The sequence below is a fragment of the Macrobrachium nipponense genome, chromosome 8 (assembly GCF_015104395.2).
Source record: "Macrobrachium nipponense isolate FS-2020 chromosome 8, ASM1510439v2, whole genome shotgun sequence".
NCBI lineage: Eukaryota > Metazoa > Arthropoda > Malacostraca > Decapoda > Palaemonidae > Macrobrachium > Macrobrachium nipponense.
Window position 1 is genome coordinate 20,243,687 of NC_087203.1, and position 27,451 is coordinate 20,271,137.

A 27,451-nucleotide genomic window follows, 5' to 3' on the forward strand; every position below is an offset into this window, starting at 1 on the left:
AAATATCCCTCTACTGCAGCATCATCATACAGACCAAATAAAATGGTCACGTGACCTCCTTAGGACAAACAAGGTTCATTCAATTAGAGCAAATCCTTGGGAGTGAATCCGGGCTGAAAATCAAAGGTATTCATTAGTTGAACATCAAATTGTGGAGAAAAATTTTTTTCCATACCTTTCGGGATCCTTAAAGCTGACACTGAAGATAAGAAGCTATCCAGAACGGCCTGTATTATTTTAATAAGCAAACATAAAAATATAAGTAATGTAAAACCAAGCACTTTGGTCATGAATAATCTTCGTTTTGAAAGTCATCTACTTAATGTTGCCGATATCAAAGAATTACTTCTATAAAACACTTAGTAAGACCATTTTGGTGTTCAAGTCAAACTTTTATCAGCATCATCTCATTCCTAATATCGTATTAATGTCAGCAAATAAGTAGCCTCTACTTTACGATAACTGTGAGTATTATCAAACGCTTCTAGTAACTTCTAATAATGTATCATAATTTTACCGTTAGTGAGCAGAGACATGTCATGTCAAGGATAATAACCGAAAATATAAATAGCATTAAAAAGGTGAAAAAATTAACAAGATTATGCTGTTGAACGAAAGGAAATGACAACTGTTTTTGTTAACGTATGACAATTATTGAGAATCATCGAAAAACTCAATTCAACATCGATATCCGACAGATTTCTTTTGAAACACGAGAATCCGAAAACTTTGCAACGAAGTTTTAGTCTTTATGATGAACTCTAGCTTGATTTAATCAACAATTTAAGTTACCTAAAATATAAAATCGTAGTTTAAGCAATTTTTATTTATGTATTTAAAAACAACGGCGAAAACAACAAAAAACTATGAACTTACAGCCGTTCTGGATACCTTTAGTTTTACACTGAGTGCTGTTGGAGCGAACTATTTTTTCAATAATCCCTAAATCGGTTACCTTCACAAAGAAGTTGTAATGTTTATAACAAATATAGATCAACATCATTTGCCATGAAATCTTTGTATAAAAAACACATGGAAGTATGGGTGGTGAAAATAAATAATAGCGCTTTTAAAATATAAAATGGTCATCACAATGTCACATTTTGGAAAATATATTGGTTGTAAGATAAGACCTGCATTAATAAACTCTCAAACCTTAATAATAATCAACACCAATACAAACTACACAAATCACAACTGGTAACCACCAATAATAAATATCTCAACATGTAACCACCAATAATAAACATCTCGACAGGAAACCACCAACAATAAACATCTCATCATGTAACCACTAATAATAAACATCTCAACAGGTAGCCACCAATAATAAACATTTCAATAGGTAGCCACCAATAATAAACATCTCAACAGGTAGCCACCAATGGTAAACAATGTGACTATTTATATTGTACCGGAAGAAAGCAATAGTGAAAACCTTACCTATGTATGCAGTATATGAATTTTACATAACGAATTAAATGAATCTCCAACAGCACCACAGCTTAAAACCACTTACCTGTTGAGGCTTATGAACCTGAAAGTAGAAAAAAAATAAAATCAATCATACAGCGATACTGTAACCTTCAGTCAGTTTATTTGGAGCTGACAATGAGTACCTGATAGCCCTGATTGGTAGAAGCTTGGGCTGTTAATTCACCACTAGAAATTACAATTCAAATACACTGGCCAGTCAGAAGCAAAATAGGAGCTTAAATATCTGTCATATATATCTAGTCAGCTAAAAAAATGACTATTTTAATCAATTTGTATTTTTCATAACTAACACCTTCGGTCTTAACAATAGGATATACTCTTCTAGTGCCAGCTGGAAACCGGTTATAAAACAATCAAAGATTGTAAAGCAAGGAATCTGTGGCATCTGGCACCAGTCTTCCTTCAACTGGAATGGAGAGTAGTGTGTTGCTTTGCTCTACTTTTCCCCAAGCCGGTTTTTTATCAACGCCTGCACTATGCTTCATATTTATTCAACCCAGAAGTTCCGGGGACATAAACGAATTTAGACGACCAACCTTGCTTCCGTGTTATAACATCACAGTAACTTCTGCTAGTTGTTGATGTCCAGGGGGAAGAATTCACTTGGAACACAAGTGAGTTTGCCAAATCCCATTTCCACAGGTGAACAAGCATGCTTCAGCTGGATTAGTCATTTTGAGGTCCCCGATGATATACCAGTAGACAGAGGACCAGCATTCATATCTGTGATACGGACATTCTATCAAAATTAATTAGTTAAAAAATCCACCACACACACCCACCTACAACCCAACTGCCAATGACATGGCCGAGAGAGCCCACAAATCCCTTTAGGATGCAATGGACCTGACCAGAAGTTATAGTTGCCATGGGTTCTCTTTAGATTACATACCTGCAAAGAAGAGATCAATGCTTGTTCACCTGTGGAAATGGGATTTGGCAAACTCACTTGTGTTCCAAGTGAATTCTTCCCCCTGGACATCAACAACTAGCAGAAGTTACTGTGATGTTTATAACACGGAAGCAGGTTGGTCGTCTAAAGCGTTTATGTCCCCGAGACCCAGACGACGAGGTTCCCTTACACAAAGCCCCATTATCACAGGGCAGTCCAAGACGCAGGCTAAAAACAGGCAGGGCACACCTTACTTCTAACAAGGGAATGCAAAAATGAGCGCACACCGAGGAGGGATTCAGGCTGTTCTGTCATGAACTCTGTTAAACTTTTATTAGAATTTAAAATAAGGTTAACATCATGTTCTAACTTCTCGATATGTTTTTGCTGAATCAATGGGGAGCAGAAGGCGGAGCTACAAAGAAAATCTCGATACTAGCACTACCAAAATGCCTAGCCTGAATAGGGATAGCTGCAGAAGAAGGGACACTAGGTACAGAGGAACTGACTTGTTTAAGACCTGACCTAACTAATTGGTTTTGCAGACTATCAGCTTCCCTTCTTTCCTATATCTGATATATTCAAACAAAGTACTCAGATCAATCCCCTACATTCCTCACACCTAGTTTCAAGATGACACATTGTACCCCTGAAAACGGTACAAACCGTATGTTGATCTACTTCAAATTCCAACATCCTGCTTACACAAAATTCATTCCTACATTGCCTAATGTTATTGATTTTGCTTCTGGTGGAAAATTAAAATTACACCTTAAACAGATGCAAAACAGGCAAACTTCATAGAGTACCAACAATCGCCAAAGGCAATGACTGCAAGGAGAATCACATCAGGTGGAGAACAGGTGAACTAGACTCATCCAGGCAGCCATTCGATTTTTTTTTTTGAACGCCAATTTGCCTAATCAGTGCGGAGATAAAAGCTAACTTTAACAGTAGGTAAGATTCATCCCAAATAAATAATGTTAAGACCATGGAGGAGATTGCACGTACATTCTGATCTGTTACAACTGTACTAATCCTCTTTCACTATCTCTCGTGCACAATCCTCTCTACTATTCTAATACTTTATTTGTCCCATCCCTGTCTTCCTGTTGTTAATACCAAAACTCGCCTGCTTGGATACTTATGCCAAGATGTAGTATCTACTTACTCACTTCCAATAAGGTCGCATTCTGGCTAATGTAAAAAGCGTCCAGCAATAAACACCTGACCAGTAATTACCAGCTTTCCCATTCACAAGTACATGAACTGACGAAGACTAAGACTACCATCATTAAACTGGCACTGATTATTTTTAAGAGTGCCCTACAGAACTGAAAAGCAAATTCCCATCTTGGAATATGGTTCATTGGCCAGAAAAGATGGCAATCAACATTCCATGTGTTAAAGAATTTGTACAAAATCCCTCTTATCATAAATGCTAATTTTGTTTGATAATTGAATATATGGATGATCAATGCATTGTTTAGCAGAAAAATATTCGACCATGAAACATCTATTACAACATTAACAAACACATAATGGGCACCAATTGTTCAAATAAAACCCAAAAATTTTCACTAAAATAATGAAAAACCTAACAATATTACAAATTTTACTAAAATTAATCGACAATAATTCCTGAAACAAAAAACTCACCTATCTGCGGTAGAATGATCTCTGTGGTTCTTTCTTGCAAATCTGGAAAAGAGAAAATACCCAAATAAGGTCAATGAATAAGATAAAATGAATGACTGAAGTCTGTGGTGAAGTATTCTATACAGACCTCATTTTAAAAAGATCATCACTCAAAATGAGTAAAATACCATTATAGCATACAAATCATTAAACATATAACGCCATAGGGATACTCAATCACTGATATATAGCTGATTTAGTAAATTGTAGAAACGCCAACTAATGTGAATAATGCAGTACAGGTATCTTTAAAGACAGTCAGCGAGCAAACTGAGTAATGAAGACGAAACCACAATGACAAGTATATCTGTGTGAATTTCTTTTGTAATATGGTGGTATTTTTTTTTTTGTACAACATGGATGCCTATGAAGTTACTTATTTCTACTTAGAAATAATGGTCAAGGTCATAAGATCACTAACCTTAAACAGCTGTGCCTGAGTTAAAGTTGTGCATAGAAGTAAAGGTATTTTGACCTATAATATCACGTTTAGACAAAGTCCAAAATATCATTAGAAAGTATACACTGATGGACTGATAGATGGTAAAGATGACAGTTCTTTATTCCGCCTATACAAATTATGGTCAACATTAAGCCTAGGTTTCAAATCCTGTCAAGCACATGTAAGTCTTATAAAGCTGTGATGACAAGGTAAGCATGGCTGATGAGAGACAAAGAAGAAAAACTCACAGCCCTCCCACTCCCATTCCCACAGAGTTTGTCAGAGTGGAACCAATATCACTAACAATTTAGCATGTAATTTTATATATATATATACATTATATCATATATATAGTAGATATATACCTATCTATATATATATATATATAATATATATATATATATATATATATATATATACATATATATATATATATATATATATATATATATATATATATATAATATATATAATATATATATATATATATATATATATAATATTAGAATTTAAAAAAAAACCATAATTATTGCCAAGTTTATTTCGTAATTCTTTGATTTTCCCAAATTCACAAAATTCATTAAATATTGTGTCATAATTCCAGTTTAATGGACTGGTTTCACATGCAGAATGTTTGTAACAAGGAGGTAATTTGAAAAAGGCTCCAAAGTTTGAATGGAGGAATTACCAGGTTTTTCCTTGTCCTTATCCTTGCCTAAGTCGTCAACCGAAGGTCTAAATAATGTCGCCTTAAGACGAAAAATTGATGATTCGTCAAGGTAACCCCCCACCCACCATGGAGCCACATTTAGAGGACAGTGGTATCCCATACAGGGCTGCCCTAGGGGTACCACCCAGATATACACCCCACCCTCAGTGCTTAAGGCGTCATGATGTCCATCGAGATCAGACCCAGCACTAAGAGCAGCGTTTGACATAAACTTTCCCCTCGCTCGACCACTTTAGGTACTCAAGTTCTACGGGTGAGGTGGCATGCCAAGCATCCTCACCATCCATCAAATCCAATGAACAAGTCCAAATCATGTCCGAAACCAATCCAAAAGTCATCAACATAAAATCCGTACCATATAGGAGGAGGAAGCAGAAGGATGAAACGTTTTTAGTAAAAGGAAAAGGGCAGACTTATTTAGTTGGATCAACAGCTGGGCACCAAGGTCCAGTGAGAAAGCAGTTCCCACTGGGCATCAGAAAGCCGTAAGCGAAGAGGTTGTCCCACGGGTGTTGAAGAGCGTCCTCTGCAGCTGCCCATGGGTCCGGCACGGCTGAAAAGAAAACCTGAAGTTTCCTGTTGTGCCGGGTGGCGAACAGATCCACTACTGGACGCCCCCACAGGTTGAAGAGCCTTTCCGCCACGTCTCAGTGTAGGCATTCGGTCCCTATCACCTGATCCCAACGGCTGAGCTTGTCTGCCACTTCATTCCTCTTGCCTGGAATGTAGTGGGCTGACAGCTCTACCGAGTGAGCCACGGCCCACTCGTGCTCCTGCAGCGTCAACTGGTGCAATGGGAGGGACACTAGGCCCCCATGTTTGTTGACGTATGCCACTATAGTGGTGTTGTCGCACATCAACACCACCGAGTGTCCTATCAAGCGGTCCCGGAACTCTTGGAGAGCGAGGAACGCTGCCTTGAGCTCCAGGACATTGATGTGAAGGTGCTTATCGTGATGGTCCCACACTCCTGCAGTCAGCAACGCCTCCAGGTGTGCGCCCCATCCCTCGGTGGACACGTCTAAAAACAGCAACATCTCCGGGGGGTGGGGGGGAGTGCGGAGAGGCACTACTCTTAAGAGGTTCCTGTCGTCCAGCCACCAGGGGCTAGGTCCTGCCTCACCTCCTCCGTGAGGGACACGGGGAAGTACGGTTGGTTCTCTACCTGTGACCAACTCTCCTTTAGTCTCCACTGAAGAGACCGCAGGTGAAGATTAGATTAGATTATAAAATTTTTGGCACATAGCCAAGCCAAAGCGCCGGAGCCGAGGGGCCATTCAGCGCATATATATCTTAAGAATAAAAAAAGTCACTGTCACACAAACAAACATACACACAACCGATCTAACATACAAATCATTCATTCATAAAAACCAAACAAGAAACCTAAACAATTAAAAGAAAACTACAATTCGTTAAAAAGACCAATATTTTTTTAAAAATGTCATAATTTGCTCTGCCGAGCACCTTCACTAAAATATCGGCAAGAGACTTATTGCCAGCAAAAAAAAAAAAAAAAACAAGCTCTATGTTTGTTTTCAAAATGAGGGCACTTCGCCAAAATATGCACCACAGTCAAATCCACATGACAGGTGGAACAGCGAGGAACCTGCCTATCAGCTCCACCATCATTAGATACCCGTGAGTATATTTAGTGTGTCCAATCGTAATCTAGCTAAAACTATCTCAGACCTTCTATCCATCCGGCTATGAGGCCAAGGATGAACAGAAGGCCTAATCGACTTTAATTTAAGATTATTATCTAAAGTACACCAGTGGGCCTGCCACTGGTCTCTACAATAAAATCGAATGGTACTTTTAAAATCGGAAACAGGGATGCCCATGTTGGAAATGTGCCTAAGCCTAGTTGCAGCCCACAAAACCTAACAGAAAAAACTCTTCTATATTATTTAAACGATAAAATCAATCTTGTACTTCTTGCACTAAAGGGTGGCAAGAGACTAGGCTTTTGAGAGAGATAAAACACTCAAAGAGTCGGTAAATATGGTAAAAACCTTGTTAGTACAAGAACTATAAAAAATATATTTAAGAGCAGTCAAAACTGCCAGCAGTTCAGCTGTAAAAACAGAAGAATTAGATGGAAGCTTCTTTTTAATATCACTAGTCACTACAGAGCAACCAACACCATCAGAACCCTTCGAGCCATCAGTATATATAGATAGAATACCATGTTCAGCATGATCCAAGAAACTTGCCCTCAACTGATCACCAGAACTGTTGCTCCTGCTGTCCCTAATTGGGCAGATCTCTAGGCATGGTCTATTCCAAGGAGGAAACTTTGGGGGCGAAATTTCAGCTACTGCAGGAGGTAGTAATCCCACCTCCCTGGCAGAGCTTGCCAGTCGAACTTCAAGTGGCTTTGGCAGTCTATGTCTATTTGGGGCTCTATCAGTTGGTTCTCTAACGTACTTATAGTTGGGGTTCAGCTTTGAAGTATGTACTCTTGATAGGACTCTCAAGCCTAATTCCTCCCTAAAGATAAATAGTGGGGGAAAACCTGACTCAACATATAGGCTTTCACTGGTGAAGTTCTATAGGCTTCCGTACAAATACGTAAAGCCATATTATGGACAACATCTAATTTCTGCAGTATTGTCTTGCACGCACAACCATAAACTTAACAACCATAATCAATTTTGCTTAGGCATAAAACCTGATACATCCTCAAGAGGGTGATTCGATCTGCCCCCCAATTAAAATTAGACACGACTTTAAGAATATTAAGACGAACCTTCACGTTACATACAACTTCATTAACATGTTGAGTAAAAGTTAATTTTTTATCAAATGTAACACCTAGATACTTAATGCTATCTTCATAAGGTAAAATCAAATCATTTAAAAACAGTGTAGGAATCTCTTCCACTCTTCTTAATCGACAAAATCTTATAGCTTTGGTTTTTTCTGCTGAAAATTTGAACCCTTTAGCACTGGCCCATGAGGTTTTGAAGCATTAATAGCAGTCTGAATCATTTGACAAGCTCGGGACAGCTGTAGACTTACTACAGATTATTGCATAATCATAGCAAAGGCCAGGACCATGCACCCCGCAGGAATTATTGTTTCTAGTAGGCCGTTGACAGCTACATTAAAGTGTGTTGGACTAAGGACGCTTCCCTGAGGTAACCCTTCTTCTTGAGGGTAGGCAGAAGAAATGTAAGAGCCCACTCTTACTTTCAGGTAACGTTCTGTCAAAAAATCTATAAGACAATATAACAAATTACCCACAACACCCCACTCAAGTTGCGTAAGGATACCCCCTCGCCAAGTAGTGTCGTAGGCTTTTTCTAGGTCAAAGAACACTGCAACAGTCTGGTTTTGCACAGCAAAAGCATTCTGTATCTCCCGAGTAAGGAACATCAAAGGGTCAGAAGTACTTCTATTTTTCCTAAAGCCAAACTGCCGATTAGATAAAAGATTCTTTGAATCTAAATACCACACAAGTCGAGCATTGACCATCCTCTCATAAATCTTGCTAACACAACTGGTTAGAGCAATTGGCCTATAGTTCTTAGGAAGGAAGGAATCTTTAAAAGGTTTTAAAACAGGTACAATAATCGATATCTTCCAAGACTGGTGAAGTTCCTGAAAGCCAAAAATGTTTAAAATGTCTAAAAGAAATTGTTTTGGACTTCTAGGCAAATTAAAAATCATTGAGTACAGTATATCATCTTCCCCAGGAGATGTTGGGGAAGATAACGAGATTGCATGATCTAATTCTTTCATGGTGAAAGGAAGATTATAAGACAATGTTTATACTAACAGCAGGAACAATCTTGGTACAGTCCCTAATGTTCCTGAATGCAGGAGAGTAATGTAGGGCACTAGATATATTGGAGAAATGCCTACCAAAGGTTTCTGCAACTTCTCCAGAATCAGATATGAGGAAGCCATAAATTTTCAATATAGGCAAGGGAGGTGGAAAAAATGTCCCTTGCAGCTTACGGATTCTGTTCCAGACTGATGACATAGGCGAATCATATTTTAATTCACTTATATATCTGATAAACGATTCCCTCTTTGCTTGCTTAAATGTTTTCTTTTGCTTAGCAAGAGCTCTTTTATAGAAAATTTTATTTACCAAGCAAGGATAGAGACCGCAGGTGAAGACGCCCGTGAGGGACTACTTCTCGAGTAACTACAAGTGGCCAATCACAACCTGCCACTGCTGAGCTGACTGTTCCTGCCGAGACAGGAAACGGGAACCGGTCGGCTGCCTCCCTGAATCTGCTGATCCGCGAGTCTGCAGGGAAGACTCGCCCTGCTACCGTGTCGATCAGCATACCTAGGTACTTCATCCTCAACTCGGGTTCGAGATCGGACTTCTCGAAGCTCACCATGATCCCCAGATTGCGGCAGAACTCGAGAAGTCGATCCCTGTCCCGTAGCAACTGCAAGCGGGAGCTCGCCAGGACTAACCAGTCGTCGAGATACCTCAGAAGACGTATCCCAGACGAGTGGGCCCAAGCGGACACCAGCGTGAACACTCGTGTGAACACCTGTGGGGCGGTTGGGAGACCGAAGCAAAGTGCCCTGAATTGGTACACCGTCCCATCAAGGATGAAGCGGAGGTACTTCTTGGAGGATTGATGGACGGGTATCTGGAAATATGCGTCCTTCAAATCCACTGAAAGCATGAAGGCGTTCTCCCTGATAGAGTCGAGCACGGAACGTGCCGTCTCCATCGTGAACCGAGACTGGCGAACATATCAGTTAAGGGGAGAGAGATCTATCACCGGGCGCCAGCCCCCCGAAGACTTCTCCACCAGGAAAAGGCAGCTGTAGAAGCCCGGTGACCGATCCCTGACGATCTCCACAGCTCCCTTGCTCAGCATGGTCTTGACTTCCTGTCGAAGGGTTACGTCCTTTGATGTTCCCGTAACGTAGGTCTGAAGATGGACCGGGTTGGAGGTGAGGGGTGGCCGAGATTCGAAGGGTAGTAGATATCCCTCCCGAAGGACGTCTACTATCCAGGTCTCCACACCGTAGCGCTGCCATGTTGCCCAATGGTTCGCCAGGCACCCCCCCACTTTTGGCAGCAGGTGAGGGGGAACGCCGTCCCTAGCATTTCCCGCCTCTCTTCGACTTCTTCCCTGCCCCTCCTCGAGGAAAGGAGGGCTGGAGGGGGGCTGATAGCGACCTCCCCTGGCAGAAGTTGAAGGCAGTGTCTTTCCTCGGGGCTTAGACGAGGCAACCGTCTTAGCAGCCGAGGAAGCGCTGACCAAGCTCTTGGGTTTGGTCGCAGTTGATTGAGGCTGCCCAGAAGCCTTCGATACTGCCTGGTATACCAGATGGTCACTGTCATCAGTGCTACGTCTTTCCAACGCAGCGTCCACCATCTCTCCTGGGAAGAGAGAGAATTGAATTGAATTTATAAAATTTGTGGCCATTTACCACACGCCGGAGCCAAAGGCCATTCAGCGCATATATATCAACTGGATATATTTACTAATAGAAGATATACTTATATAATTAAATCAAATTATTAAAATTAAATTCAAATTAAAATACTCAATTAAATATCATAAAACAAATGGATTTCTTTAAGAAATTTAAAAATCTCCTCTGTGGGAGCACCCTCTCCTAAAATATCTGACAAAGGTTTGTTGGTGAAACCAAACCGATGTCTAAGATTAAAATAAAGAGGACAGCCAACAAATATATGCCTCACTGTAATGCCAACATTACAATTGGAGCATTGAGGAACCTGCCTCTCTGCTCCACTAGTTAAAAGATACCTGTGTGTTAAAAATGTATGCCCTATACGCAGGCGTGTTAAAACTATACTAGATCTTCTATCCATCCCAACAGAAGGTGTCCAGGGATGAACAGGTCTGATCGATTTCAGCTTTAAATTGTTATTTAAGTTGGACCAGTGATTCTGCCACTTAGTCCTACAAAATGATTTAATAAAAAGTTTAAAATCTTCACAGGGAACCCTCACAGAGTGGGAAGCCTGGGAGGAAGCTGCCTGCTTAGCAGCTGTATCAGCCAGCTCATTACCACGAATTCCCACATGCGAGGGAACCCAACAAAACTTCACACCGATGCGTTTTCGAGAATGCAGGAGGACCAGCCAATCCTGCACCTCTTGGAGGAGTTGATTAGATGGCATCAACTTCTGGAGTGCAGCTATGGAACTCTGGGAATCACAATAAATAATATAAGAGTCCCCAGTGCTACCTGTACTAAAAATAAATTTCAAAACGCTAAAAAGAGCATAAATCTCTGCATTAAAACTTGAGAATTTAATAGGGAGGCTTTTTTTAATTGTTCTCTCACCGACGATGACAGAACATCCAACTCCATTTGGCGATTTTGATCCATCTGTATATACAGCAATCGAGTTACTATGCTCAGAAACATGGGCCAAGAAGCTACTTTTAAGCTGAACACTTGAACTGATCTTTTTGTTGTTTCTAACTTGGCAAATATCTAAAGGAGGTCTACACCAAGGAGGGAATTTAGAAAATGTAGTTTCCATAACCAGTGGAGGAATAAGGCCTACCTCTCTCGCACTGATGTTTAATCTAATTTCAAGGGGCTTAGGCAATGTAGGTCTAGTTGGTGCTCTGTCAACAGGATGTTTTATATACTTAAAATTTGGATTAGATTGAGAGGTTAGTGCTCTTGACAAATATCGGAGACCTTGTTCCTCCCTCCGAATGAAAAGAGGAAGAAAACCAGAGTCTACATAAAGGCTCTCAACAGGAGATGTTTTAAAAGCACCTGTACAAATACGCAATGCCATATTGTGTACTACATCCAGCTTGCCTAACAAGGTTTTACAGCAGGAGCGGCAGGTACGGCAGGCAGGTCAGGTAAGGCAGGAGACGGGGCAGCAGCCAGCGACATCCTGGGTACCAGCGGCAGGTCCAGGGGCGAGCTCTTCGGGCATCGGAAGTCAGGGGCTGGCAGCGCGAAGAACCTGGGAGGGGGAGGCACGCCTCTCCTCAGCACAGCAGCCGTAGGAGTCACTGTGACCACGTGCGGTGTGTAGACCAGGTGAGGAGGGGCGGCGTACCCTGGGGTCGATACAGTGGTGGTGGTGGTAGTGGTCACCACTCCATGGGTGACCGGAACAGCACCAGCCAGATGATGGAGCAGCCCCTGGATGCTCGGCGTGCCTGGAGACCCAGCGACACCTACACCTGGCCGAGGTCATCGCCCACAGCAGGAGCACCTGAGGAAGCAACAGTCTGGTTATTAGGAGGGGTTCCCCTCGTGCGGGGGTGGGGGGGTGAGCCCCACCCCAAGTGAACAGAAGACCCCGAATGCAATTGAACGTTGGGGTATCTCGCCCCCTCCTCTATGCTCAACAGATCGGGCGAAGGAAAGGACCGAGAAACCCCCCCGAAGGGGAAGGCGCCATACGTGGCAGCTGAGCCGGGGGCAGGAAGGAAGACGACGTGTCTGCAACCAAAGGAGTCGCCGGAGAGCTTTCCGACAACTCCCTGGCAGGCTTACGCTTCTTCCTCCTACCCTCATAGAGCACCCACTGCACCTCCGACCAATTTATGCATACATTACAGGGCTCGGCCCGAGGGCATTCACGCCCCCGGCTCCGAGCACAATACACATGAGGATCGACCTCGGGAAAGGAGCGAAAGACCCCACACTTACGGCCCTCCACACCAGGGCAAACTCTGCGGCTGATGGGGGGCGCGAGGGGACAGCTCCATTTCACGAGATTCCATAATAAATGAAAGTAATAAGAAAGTCACACGTACTTACAATAAACTTTCACTACACTGACAAAACAAGTTGAAGATAAACACAACCAAAGCATACGACGATGAAGCGGGCAGAGAGCAATGACGAACACGCCCTCCACCAACACGGCCGAAAGCAAAAGTGATTCTTCACCTCCCAGTCGCGCGGCATAGACAAGCAGTTAACTACCGAAATCCCTTGTTTGAAGCTTACGACCGTTCCAGCTGCCACCAGTTACCTTCCTATTGTAAAGGACCGATGGTTTGTATTAAGTATCGGAACAAACGTTAGACAAAGGAGTTATCAAAAAAATCCAATAGCCCTTATAATTTTCCTTTAATTAGTTCTGCCAAAAAAGGATCGGACTTGGTGAATTTGTGTAGACTTTCGTTACCTAAATGAGGAAACTATTCCTGATCGTTTCCCAGTCCATGTACCAATGACATCTTATCCCTGTTAGGTCAGAATAAATATTTCACTTCATTGAATTTACATACAGGCTTTCACCAGATACTCTCAGATAAAGAAAGCACACCTTACACTGCTTTTAGCACGACAAGGGGACATATGAATTTTTACGTATCCCTTTTGGTTTACGCTGCACCCCTATAACCTTCACGAGCATTATTAATATAGTGTTTGGTGACCTGCTAGGTGTAACTCTCTATGCCTATATGGATGATCTCGTAATTTTTTCCAATGCCATAAAAGAGCACTTACGTAAACTTAAGTTAGTTCTTAAGAGATTAAGACAGCATAATTTAAGAGTAAAAATTTCCAAGTGTGAGTTCATCAAACACGACCTAGGCTATTTGGGCTTTACAGTATCCCGTCAAGGTCTTAAAGTAGTCCATGATAAAGTTACGGCCATCAGCAACTTTCCTATACCCAGTAACGTTAAAGGTGTACAACAGTTTTTGGGCATATCCGGGTATTACCGCCGGTTCGTGCATAACTACTCACTAATTGCCGCTCCTTTAACTGACCTCACTAAGAAAGGTGCAGATTTCATATGGGAGTCGGGACGAAAGATATCAATCGGCGTCCGATACATTAAAAGAGAAATGGAGTACCTCCCCAATCTTAAAATTTCCCAATTTCAGTAAGGAATTTTTTATTGCAACTGATGCCTCAGATCAGGGGGTAGGAGGGGTAATACTTCAGCAAAATGATAACCAGCTTTTCCAACTAGCTTTTTATTCACGTAAATTGAAGCCCTCTGAAAGTAAATACGCAGTAATAGACAAGGAAGGGCTAGCTATTGTTAATTCGTTAGTGCATTTCAAGTTCATAATTTACGGCTATCCTGTTAAGATCCACTGACCATAAGCCTCCCACCGACTTCCTCAAAGGCTTTAACCACAGCCCTAAAAGAACGAGATGGCATATGATCATCATTCAGGACTTTGGCGCGAAAATAGTATATCTACTTGGGAAAGCAAATATCATCACTGACACATTATCCCGCAACCCCGCACCAACGTACTCAGAACCATTAGCTGAATTAGAAGATATTGCCACACCCATACAAACCGTTAAAATGGCGTTTGAACATGAGAAGTCATTGACCCAAACAATCGAGAACGTTGAAGACATGGGGTGGAGTGCAGAACTGGTGCAGACTTAGCAACAGAAAGACCCTCAGTTAAGTAAAATAATAAACGCTTTGAACGGGAATCCTAAAGAAAAGGAATACACAAAATATTCACAACAAAACTTCATAATCAAGGATAATATTCTGTGTAGATCCGTGACTAGGAAAACCCGAAGCACACCGCAGTCGACTGACGACTAGGTAGTAGTACCAATCTCTGTCCTAAACTGGTTGCATTCAAATCCCTTACAAGGTCATCCTGGGTTTTCTATCATGTCACAAAAAGCCAAATCGCTATTCTACTGGTCTACGATGGTTACAGATATTAGGAAACAAACAATTGCAACACTTGCCACAAACACAAAGGCCACACTAAGACACCTGTCAGTCTTGGAACTTATCTCGTGCCAAACAAACCCTTTGAACGGGTACACTTAGATTTATTAACACGAAGGCGTATAAAGAGTCTGGGAATCGAACCTGTGATCCTTTTGAGTTAGGCATTTTGACCTCTATGGTTTTTACTCATACGCAAATATTTGTCGATACCCTCAAAAAAGCGTTATAGAAAAACAGTAATTTAAAATTTAGTGAATTTTTACAGCCAACTCCATTTTTCTAGAGTAATTATGTATTTTCGTGTGTGTTTTAATGTGTTCTGAATGGTTACGATAGTAATACTTCGGGGAAATTAGTTTTTTTTCAGTTACTAGCTTATACCACCCTACTGCATCCAACAAGGTTGGGGACCCTTTGGGAATGCGGGGTTTTGGGTGGGGTAAACCACCATGGATACAAAACAGCATTTGAATTAATGAATAAGGAGCACCTACAGATCAAACCAACCTAACCTAACCCAGGATACCTAACCTAACCTAGGACACCTAACCTAGGACGTGGTGCCCTGACCGGGGGCCCGTACCCCCCCGGATTGTGTTTAAATGACCTAACCGGATCAAACCAACCTAACCTAGGACACCTAACCTAGGACGCGATGACCTGACCACCCCCCCCCCCCATAGTGTTTAAATGACCTAACCAGATCAAACCAACCTAACCTAGACTAGGACACCTAACCTAACCTAGGACATATATTATGATACAATACTAATTGAAATACAATTATAAATTTACCTTAATTGGATGGACACAAACGTTTTGATGGTTTATATCCAGAACAAGGTTGTGGCTCGTCTACAGTGTCGTCGTATTCGTCATCAGAAAAGGATTCCCTAGGTGGTGATGGTGGCCGAGTGTCACTTAAAGGTGGATACAGTTTAGCAGCTTCAAGTAAAAATTGGTGCAAAACTGAATCCTAGCAAGGTATGGTTTCAAATAGTCTTTTTTAATACCAGGCCTTTTAATCCACTCCTTAATATCTCGCCACAATCGTTCAATATTTTGAGTGTGAATGTTAAGATCATTGGGATCAACACAATTTTCTGTGTGGTTTACTTGAAAATGAGTGTATCCACTCTCACTGATTTTATTATAACCTCGCCACGAGTCACTGTAAATAGCCTGGTTAAATGTAGCGATTAAATTAAAGGAATTAAAGTATCACTTTTCCGATTGTCAGCACCAGGATCAATTAATGGCTCAAAAAAAATTTTTGATGTTCTAGCCTATATACCACCAAACAACCAACACTGGGTAAGAGGGCGACCTTCATGGTATTTACTATGAGTAATTAGTGTTTTATCAATTTCCACTTCAACATCAACACCACCGATGGGCTCCTGATTATTGTACCAAAACTGACTCACCTCACTACAGAAACTTCTCCAATCAACACTGGTCTTTGATGAAATATTTAAATAATTAACAATTGAGCGATGTTTCCAAAATTCACTCAAAAATTGACAAAGAAAAATCATCAACTTCCATACCGGCAATTTAACTATCTAAAAATGTGCCTTTCCGATCACTTACAGTAAAATTACAATATTTTCTCTTTTTATGTCTTTTGTTTAAAACATAACCAGTACAGCGCCAAACGTTTTTATCCTGTCTGAATTGACAGGTCTTTCCACTCTTTAAACACTGTACTGCTGCAGGTAGCACTCCATGTTCTCTTAAAAACTCAATGCACCGTGTTTCATTTTCATAAAAATCATGAATTAACCGAAAATAATAAAAATTACAGGACGAGCACATAGACATAGCTTAACTCTATGAGAGACTTCAACAAAATGACTAGCAAATATGGCTGACAGCTGTCATATTTTCACCAGGTCACGTGACTCCTAAAAAGAGTTGGAACTATAGTAAAACAATACCTAAAGGTTACTTACAATTAAACGGTAGGGAAAACAGCGGCAATCCTTGAAATATAATATCCGTCACCGCAAAAGCGAACGCAAACCAAACACTAGTAGTACACCTATCTTCAGACAACTCGGGAATGGTTGGTTACTCCTTGGAACGACGGCGGCTGTATGAGAGGGAGGGGAGGGAGGACAGAGGAATCCCCCAACCCCACCCTTTCCCTCCCCAATAACTTTGCTCCTGGCCGAAGTTATTCTACTATCTAACTACCTTGTCAAAGGATGTTCTTAAGTTAAGGTTAAAGATCTTACGGTTATTAACCTAATCGCTGCTGAAGAAAAGGTGCTTCGTTATTCCACTCTCCATATTATTGCATTTAAGTCTTGATAAATTTGTTAGGAAAAAAAGGTATTTATTGAAAATTTCGGGATGCATTGTGAATGTAGTTTTGAAACACTGCGTCTGTATTTGGGGATCTCTGGGTTATCATAATAACATAATTCTCACTGTATGAAATGGTCACATTTTTGCGCTTTCATCTTACTTTTTATAAACACCGCGTTATGGTGAATAAAATAAAAATAAGGAAAGAAACTCTTCTTTGACATTATAATTCCTCTCTCTCTCTCTCATTTTGATGTCCATTTTACCATATTTCTCTACAATCCGTATGCATCTCATCTAATCTCTCTCTCTCTCTCTCTCTCTCTCTCTCTCTCTCTCTCTCGTCCTCTCCTCTCTCTCTCTGCCACAGTCAAAACTAACGTTAAAATCGTACTAGAGATTATGCAGTAATTAAGTGAAATATGAAAAAGCTGCATAAATTAGGTAAAAGGTACTGGCAACCAATATCAGCTCACAGGCTCTTTTCCCAATCGTTCCAGCAACAACTAATTAAAAATTTGCATGAACTCACACTTCTTAACGATGTGTGTTATGATGTATATTATATAAAAGTACTTCACTGGCCACAGGATCCTTCACCAACCACAAGATCTATAGAGGATAACCTACGCCTAAGGGTAGAACAGATTTTTGGGAGGTTCGATCGTGTGCAAAGAGTGGGTGACCATGCAATGCGAGTGAATAAATTAAACAATACAAATCATAAAGGGTAACAAGTTCCTTGTGTTTGGAAAAGTACTGTCTTGTTTAGTCCAGTTCTGTAAATCAGTTCTCTATACATCCTTTCAATGTATTATAAATAAGTGTTTGCCACTTGGTTATTACTAGGTTTAGAACTTTATCTTTTGTCTGCATTTGCTCGAAGAAATCATTATCAGACAATTTTCAGAAACCAGTAACAATCAATGTAGAGAACACTCGCGCACAAATAATAGACTAATATCTATTCTTCTATCTATTCGCTATTCCTATTATCTATCATATCTATCATATATATTATATATGGTACTTATATATATATATATTATATATACACATATATATTATACAATATATATATGGTGTATTATATATATATATATATATATATATATATATATATATATATCATTCGAGCTACAACTGTCCTTTAATATCTAAATTCACTCTACCTCGGAATTCATATATTTTCATATATGTACCGAAAGCACCGAGTTCGAGGGTGATTTGTAAGGTCAGAATCGATATGAACTTATAGCGTCTCTGTTGGCTGATTGGATAGCGTCACTGTCTGTCCTGATTTCGTTCCCGTCCACTTGGACGGGGGTTCGATCCCATGGGGGGACGAAATTATTATCAACTAAAAATTCCCCTTCGGTACATATATGAAAATATATCAATTCCGAGGTATAGTGAATTTACATATTAAAGGACATTTGTAGCTCGAATGATATATAAATGAATCACGGTTCGATGTGATAATTATTCATAATATATATATATATATATATATATATATATATATATATTATATATATATATATATATATATATATATAATGCGACAGGTAACCAGCGCAAATATAGACTATCTATCTATATATATATATATATATATATATATATATATATATATATATATATATATAGTGTGTGTGTGTTGTGTGATTAACATATTTATATTTATATATTTTATTTTAATATATATATATATAATATATTACTATATATATATATATGTGTGTGTGTGTGTGTGTGTGTGTGTGTGTGTGTGTGTGTGTAATGCGACAGGTAACCAGCGCCTCCTGCAGAAAACCTGTACAATCCTGATGAGAAAGTGCCTCAACAGGCTGAGACACAGAGACTCAACAGAGTTAAAGAGAAACCTTTATGTATCAAAGTGGAAAACTTCCAATATCAAATACGACAGAAAACCCCCTAAATGCTAAGGATACGGAAAAGCTGGACAAATCTCGACTGACAGAAGACTAAGACAGGAACCCTTTGGTTGTAATGACAGAAAATCCCTGTGCAGACCTGAAAAGGAAACTTGTAAAGTGATATCAAGAAAGTACTTTTACATCCACAGTAAGGAAGAAACTGCTCTTAGCCTTAATGTTAGGCACAAAACTTCCAGGGCCTAAATGAAACAGGAAAATTTCTACAGATGAATTGAAACAGGGATGATTCCACAGATCAAACGAGGCAGGAAAGCTTCCAAGGAAAACGAAACAGGAGAGCTTCCACAACCTTCATGAAACAGGAAAACTCCTGCATATTAAATGATCTGCGAATATTGATTAAATAAACGGACTGGGAAAGCTTCCACAGAATAAAGGAAACAGAAAAATCTTCGCAAGCCAGACGAGGGATAAAAACTCATCCTTCTTAAACGAGAAAACCCCACCATCCTAATGATTCGTCTCTCTGAGAAGGAAATCCTCCACAACACTGACAAAACCTTCACACCCATAAGAAGGTGAGAGTATTTGACTGTTCTATCAGAGACATCAGTGGCTGAACTACTGGGGGTGCAGGTGATAAAATGCACCAGGGCCCACTGTGATTGGGGGCCCATCTGTCCCCATCATAATGTCTTAGTAGATTGATTTGGTAGTATATTTGTAAATATGTTTAGGTAATCGAAATGAAAATATAAATGATAATGATAATCATAGTATAGTAGTAGTACTAGTAGTTTTTATTAGTATCTAATTAATTTTCCTTTTCATGATAGAGTCCCACTCAAGTAATTTGGAACACGGGTCATAATGACCTAGCTCCGCCACTGAGAGACATATACATACATACATACACACACACACACATATATATGTATATATATATATAGATGTGTGCATTCGAGCACTATACTACGCTAGATGCCATGTTTGGGAAACAATTAAAGCCCTAAACAGAAAAGAAAAACACAAGTGAAGAAATAGGCCTGTTTAAAGGTATATGAAATGCGTTTTCTCCTTTCTTTGAGAATTTAATACAAAGAATGAAAACCTAATGAAATATTCACTGACAAGGTACTTTCACTGGAAGCAGTCCAGAGTCTCTCTCTCTCTCTCTCTCTCTCTCTCTCTCTCTCTCTCTCTCTCTCTCTCTCTCCGGATAATATTTGATATATCACAAACTTTTCAGTGTTCCCTTTTTCATCTAACTGCTATGTAACAAGTGATAATCAGTTCTTTGTAGAGGAAGAACATTGTAATAATTGAATACTTTACTCTTAAGTAAGCTTTATTAACTAGCTACTTGGCAAAATGTAGGGAGAGAGACAAATATTTTAATCCATATGAAATTAACACTCAGGTTAGGAGGATTAAATTAGTAACGGAGAATACTAAAAAACAAAGCAAAGATATGATAGACAATGAAAATATTATGTACAAGAAGTAGTTTACTGAGGTGACTGTAATATGAGTCAGTTTTTCATGTTTTATTTGGCAATTTCTTGAATACTTTTAGTATCAGAAGACAAGAAGGGCATCTACGTACACGAGAGAGAGAGAGAGAGAGAGAGAGAGAGAGAGAGAGAGAGAGAGAGAGAGAGAATATTTAGCATCTGGCCTCATTAAAATGGATATAGAAGGACGATTAACATGAAAAAAGATGAGAAAATCGTTAACGGAAACTAATGACACTGAAGTCCTACTTCCGAGTAGAACAAAAACTTCATCGAACAAGGAAGGTTTCCTGCATAAAACTGCTTTGAAGAGGGAACTGATTTCCCCGTCACCAGTGTTATTTGCAATATTTTTGCTTTCTGTTCCCTTTACAAATGACTATTTATATTTATTCTTCGTTTTAATATCCGTTTTTAACTTGGCGTATCCTGTCTTAAAGCCAGAAACAATTTTAGATTTTATTGAATCTGAAATATCAGAAATCTTTTACTGGACTTATTTTTTCCTTCGTTTTGAAGTATCAAGTGCGTTGTCTTTCTCGTAATAAACGTGTTTGATCTGATGCATCATGTCAATGATAAAAAAATATATGAGCAAATCCTGGACATGATAATGTGTGCTTTAAAGAATCTAAAATAGATGTGTCGCTTTAAAGAAAGAAGGAGACGAAGAAGCCCGGGAAAATGTTTCAGCATAAAACGTGCCAAAAGACTCTTTTTGGTGTGACAAGGATGACGGAGAGACTGAAGGAGGAACACCTTTGAACTCTTCAGATGCAAGAGACAGGAGGCCTCTGCGTCTTAATCCAGAAGTGCATCGGTAGGTCCCTGTATTCTGTCTCGAACTTGTGAGGTCATTTACTCGCTCGTGGTAGATTAGAGGTAATGTCGAACCAAAATTTTGTTGTTGAAATATATACATGATATAGAACAAAGTATCTTTCTTAAATTGTTACACGAATATATTGTACATTTCTACGTACGTTGAAATATACATTATCCCAAAAATGAACTCTCATTAATATGCCGTCATTCACTATGAGGTAACTATATTAAATGAAGGTTCTAAGACTGAAAACCTCCGCCAAGGTGTGGTTAGTGATTGCTTGCTCCGACTATATACATATATATATATATATATATATATATATATATATATATATATATATATATATATATATATATATATATATATATGAGTGTGTGTGTGTTGAGTGACTGCACAGGAAAGTACACAGATCCAGAAAATAATTGAAATAAAGTAGAATGCTCTACAGGTAGAAGTGAGAGAGGCCCCCAGAGTTGCACTAGGAAGTAATAGTTAGAGAAATTAGAGAGCAGGTTTCAAGAAAGGAAGTGGAAACGGAGGTTAAGTAAAAGGCTAAAAAGCAAGAGCAGCTAGTGGCGGAAGGGAAGTTGCAGACACCCTTTACTAACCCTTACTGTCTTTCTTAACTTGGCTGAGAGAGCGCCTGAAGGAATTTAAAGTTTGTCAGTAATGATAATGTGTAACATCAGTCAGCTGAAAAGGCCGATTAAAATAATGTATGAAATTTTTTTAGATAAAAAAAAGCAATATGGATAATATAATATGGCACTGTAAACACTCGAACAATAATTATCATATGTTATCACGGACTATTATGAATGTGGAATGGAGGAATAAGAACAGACAGGTAAAAAGGTAGGTAAAGATTCACAGACACATCTAATCATTCATATTTTCATGTCAAGAGATTACCAGGAATGTCAATACCAACGAAATCTTATTGCTACTTAACATCAATATTTAAAACTATGACGTAATGTGTATGGGGAAAGAGAAATTATCCGAATGAAATTCTGTTTCAAGGAATAAAGACATTTAAAGTAGTTAATAAATAAACCACTGCACCAATAAAGCCAAACCACCGATTTCAGTCCCAATGCAAATTGAATGAAGGATTCAATCCGGTCATTCTTAATGAAAAAAAAGCGTGGAAGAAACACGTCATTAAACCAAGATATATATTTGATGTCCTTCCTTTTCATTTACTGTTATATTTTTTCACATTTTTTCATTAAGTGGCAAGTAATGTTATAGAATAAACAGATGAAAGGAACATTTAAATTTCATTGACATTAATGGCTTGACAGCTAATCTAGTTAGGTAGGTAACATATGACTAAAAGGAAGGATACTGAGCAACGTTAAAAGCTTAAACATGATGAATTAAACGAAAAAATTACTGCTCATTAGTTTTTCATTCTAACCTGCGTTATAAATTTTCCTTATTAAATTTGCTTCCCGCCATAGACAAGTTACAATATCTTCAATATCTACAGTCTCCTACTGAAAGAAAGCTGATTACAATGCAGACATGCAAATGAGAGATGTAATGTTTAAGTATGAGGCAAACTAAAAGGAAATAAATAAGGTAAATGAAAATGAATATTGCAAACATATAAGTAATATCGAGGTTCGAGCCACGAAGTCATTCTCATGTTTGCGACCAGTAAATTCACTCGATGTTTATGCAAGAGAGGAGAGCATTTAAAGAAAACATCAACCTTCAAACAAGTCAAACGAACCAATGGTAACAAAACTCATTTCGGACTACCATCTAAATCATGTTTCAGCTTTTCTCTCGGAAGCTGGTTTGGCTGTGAGGACGTCTTTGAATATATCGTCACGAAGGTGTTTCAAATGTGATGTAGATATGCTCGTTTAAATTGCTGTATTACTTGGTTAGAATGCAAATGAGATTTACTAATTACTAAATGTTCGAAGGTGTAGAAGACTTCAAGTTTTAGACCGAGATGCACTTCGAATGCTGGTGCCAACATTCAAATTCAAGAGAGCATAGTAAGCTCCCACTTAATATAAGGAGGACTGAAAATATCGAGTCCTTCCAAAACAAACGAAAGACTTTCGTATTATCCAACTTGTATGACTGTTGAACTTGACAATCAATATGGAGTAAGCCGAATGACTCAGATTGCCTCTGCATTAATATGTAAATAAATGAAACATGAATTTGCAGTCTCACAGGGCGCCCTAAGTAGAAAGCGACGCCATAATACAGGCCTATGCGGGAAGTGTGCTCGCTTGAGAACATATCTTCTGAAAAGAAAAAGATCAATAGATCTGTGAATTCATCACAGTGTAACTTTGCAGCCGCTCCTCTCTCTCTCTCTCTCTCTCTCTCTCTCTCTCTCTCTCTACTATTGTGCTGGTTGGGAAATAGATTATCCCTTCTATTGACCTTTGGAGCTCGAACGTTAAGGGACTGACATGTATTTCAAATGGTTATGGAAATCATGAATTATCCAGTAACAGATGAAGATGCTATTATTACTGATACCACTTCATCAATCTCTTATCGCAAGATAAAGCAAACTCGATGAATGTTTACCTAAATAATGAAGTCATCTCAAGTAATTTATGCAATTTATCTAAAGATCACAAGACCCATCAGAAAATAATTAGCGGGTTTTCGCTCAAAGATACTGATGTCTTTTTATAACTAGTTAAGATATGTGTTAAAAGAGCCGGCTTCAAAAATTCACAGTTAGAAGGAATTTTAAAGGCCAAGTTTATTTAATTCTCTTACTTGGTAAATGAAGAACCGCTCTCTTAATAATGGTTCTATAGCATTTTTTTAAACTTATGCAAGGCTTCCAAAGAGGACTTGTGTAATTGACATAGTACATAATCATAAAGCCATTATTAACTACATGACAAAGATTAAATGAGCAGATCATTAACGCTTACACATATTCTCTGATTCGGGATATGATTACTGAATACCAAAGTACACATTGAAAGCACCAATTATAAAGAAGTACTGAGGAATAAAACTTTTGCCATAAATATTTACGTGCAAAGATACAATGCTAACATTTACTTACATATGGTGTTCCTCTTCCTTAAAAAATATATTATAAATATCTTATAAGTATTTAGACCGCAGAGAGTTGAGGACTATCTCGGCGACGCCCTCCAATTATGGCGGTATTCATTTCGACGGAACCCTGATCACTAACCTCTCTCTCTCTCTCTCTCTCTCTCTCTCTCTCTCTCTCTCTCTCTACCTGCGACCCACAAAAATTATCAAGCGATTAGATACATATAATTCACTGTTTAGGCCAAATGAGGCACAAGTGATTTTTAGCGAACACTCCTATCTGTCGCTTCTTGTCTTACCCGACATTCGAACGTACGTCATCAGGTGAGAGAGAGAGAGAGAGAGAGAGAGAGAGAGAGAGAGAGAGAAGGTGAGTTGTGGGCAGGGGGGGGGGGTGTGTGTCACCTGAGTTTTGTTTGAAAATGTGGCAGAGAGCGAAATGACATAAATGGTCACTAACCTGTACAGTGAATTTACGATTTGTTTTGAATGTCATACAAATGTGAATCTCTATATATATTACAATCGTAGTCTGGAATATTTCAGCACAAATATCCCACCAGTTTCATATTTTCTAATAGATTTTCATGAAGAGTTATTGTGTGACAAAATTATTCATAGAACGAAGTTTACTGCTTCTAAAAACTGAATAAAATTATGCATCCATTAATTAGGTGCCTCTTTTCCCTAACCTCAAGCAATATAATTTGAATAACAGTAATGATTCCTGGAATTCCTACTCAGAATAAAATGAGAGGAGGAAAAGAGATTCAGGAATTATTTGGAAAGCCAATGATAGAGATATTAGTTCAATACTTAAACACAGGTATACATGTCACTATGAAATCGTGAACTCAAGTTATCAGTGGTATTTGCACAACTAGAATAAATAAATGCCATGGTAGTCACTACTTACACACACACACACACACACACACTACACTTGCACTCTATCATCCACATACACAGCTACACTCTCACATTATATATGTATATATATATATATATATATATATATATATATATATATATATATATATATATATATATATATATATATGTGTGCGTGTGTGTGTGTGTGTGTGTGTGTAGTATATAATATATGCAAATATATTGATGACAAAGCAAGAGTCAGGAGCCTGTAATTAGTGATATAAAAAGACAGCGTGCGCGAGAGAGAGGGAGAGATTCGCTTTCTATACCAGAACATACTTATTTCCAGTGATACAGCTAGACAGCGAAAATGGTCATTATTTCGTAAAGAGTATAAGGGCTCTGGTGATCTTTGCAAATTGCTGTGCATAAGCTGACTGTTCTGTTCAACCTGAGTAAACAACAGGTCTGGGCCGTCCAAATTCAGAACCAGAACAAACCAATTACATAGATAAAATCAAGTGGCCCTCCTCCTTGTATTAAATTCAGCTTGAAATTCTCTCTCTCTCTCTCTCTCTCTCTTCCCTTTTGATAAGTATAGTATATCGGTTCGATAGTTTATTGCCAGGTGAACCTTCCTTATAAAATGTTACCTAAAATCTGCACAACTGTTGTCCCTGACAGGCACAAAAAAAAAAAAAAAAAAAAAACAAAAAAAAAAAAAAAAAAAAACTTTGCTGAAGGAATGAATTGCACAATAAGTTAAATCTGAGATAGGCACGTGTGGAAAAACAATAACGTTTTATGACTTTTGTAACAAATAGAAACTGTTCACTCATAAAGATACAACCGCCAGATCACGTTCATTCGGACGATTTGTAGCAGCATAGATTCATTTCATTATGGTCCTGAGTACAAAAACTACACGCTCTTTGAGGTGTTGTCATGAAAATAGATCTTCGAGTAGTTAAGAAAATAGAATAAAACTGGGTGTCATGAACGTAGAACTATAATTTCAAACACGTTGGTTAAAGTTTCTCCTTTTATCTATCCCCTAAATGCTGGTGGAAAAGTGTTCGAACTCAGAAATCCTTTTGATGTACCGGATACCCAGCTTGCAATAAAGGTTTATTATGGAACGGAATGACTCGATGTAACTGAGCTGATGACCGCGAAATTATCAGTGAAACATGGCGAACCAGACTCATCCTCTCATTTTCCACTTTTTTTTTGTTTTTTTGTTTGTTTGTATTGTGAAGGGTGTGTATAAATAAACAAGGAAGGCAAATATTATTCCATTACAGGGATAAACATCAACTAGATAACCTAATAGCTAGTCTGGGGACGTCAAGATGGGATTGTTTGAAAGTTATTAAACAAAGACAAACTTAAACTGTATGACTTGTATTCTGGACATCTGCCACAGTAGAGGCATAGAATGACTGATCAGTTTTCCACCAGACATGTATACATTTGTAATAAACACAAAACACTCTTGACTACTCGATTTTCTTCAAACTTTTTGTTTTTATTCTCCCTGTAGTGACAAGCTTGTCCAAAAGTACGAAGATCTTTTTATTGCTAGCCGCAAACTATAGATAGAATGCAATTTTATTTGTCATAAAGTTCAACTTACTTTTTGATGTGAAATATGTAAACTAACTGTTAACGCTGAAATAATATAAAATAGTTTAGTTTTACTGTCAGGTATTTTTGTCATGAAAAAATGTAATTGACGCAAGTATGTTTGATAACAAGTTTTGATTTATACGTTCCCATCTATCTTAATAGTCCTCTGGTTTCACAAAAGGTAAAAGAAACAAACTTCTACAAAGAACCTTCAGAAACCTGAAAAATAATAAAGGGTTTTCATCGTCACAGCCGACTGGAATATTAATCAATGACCCGTGAATTTTCCAAGGGCTGTTTGCTCCCTGAGCCGGAAAATGAAGTTAGAAACTTTAGAACAGCGCCAAACAACATTCAGCAGTTCACAGAGACAGACAGACAGACAGAGACAGCGACGGATTATCAATAT

General features: G+C 38.8%; 1 long non-coding RNA gene across 1 annotated transcript; it reads right to left on the reverse strand.

Annotated features, from left to right (window-relative positions):
• Positions 1-136: 136 nt before the first annotated feature.
• On the reverse strand, positions 137-17,035 carry LOC135223215 (uncharacterized). The gene is made up of 3 exons (XR_010316421.1): positions 16,882-17,035; positions 4,049-4,090; positions 137-1,537 (listed from the first exon to the last, which is right to left on the reverse strand). It is a non-coding gene; the product is annotated as an uncharacterized LOC135223215 (long non-coding RNA).
• Between the last annotated feature and the right edge of the window lie 10,416 nt (positions 17,036-27,451).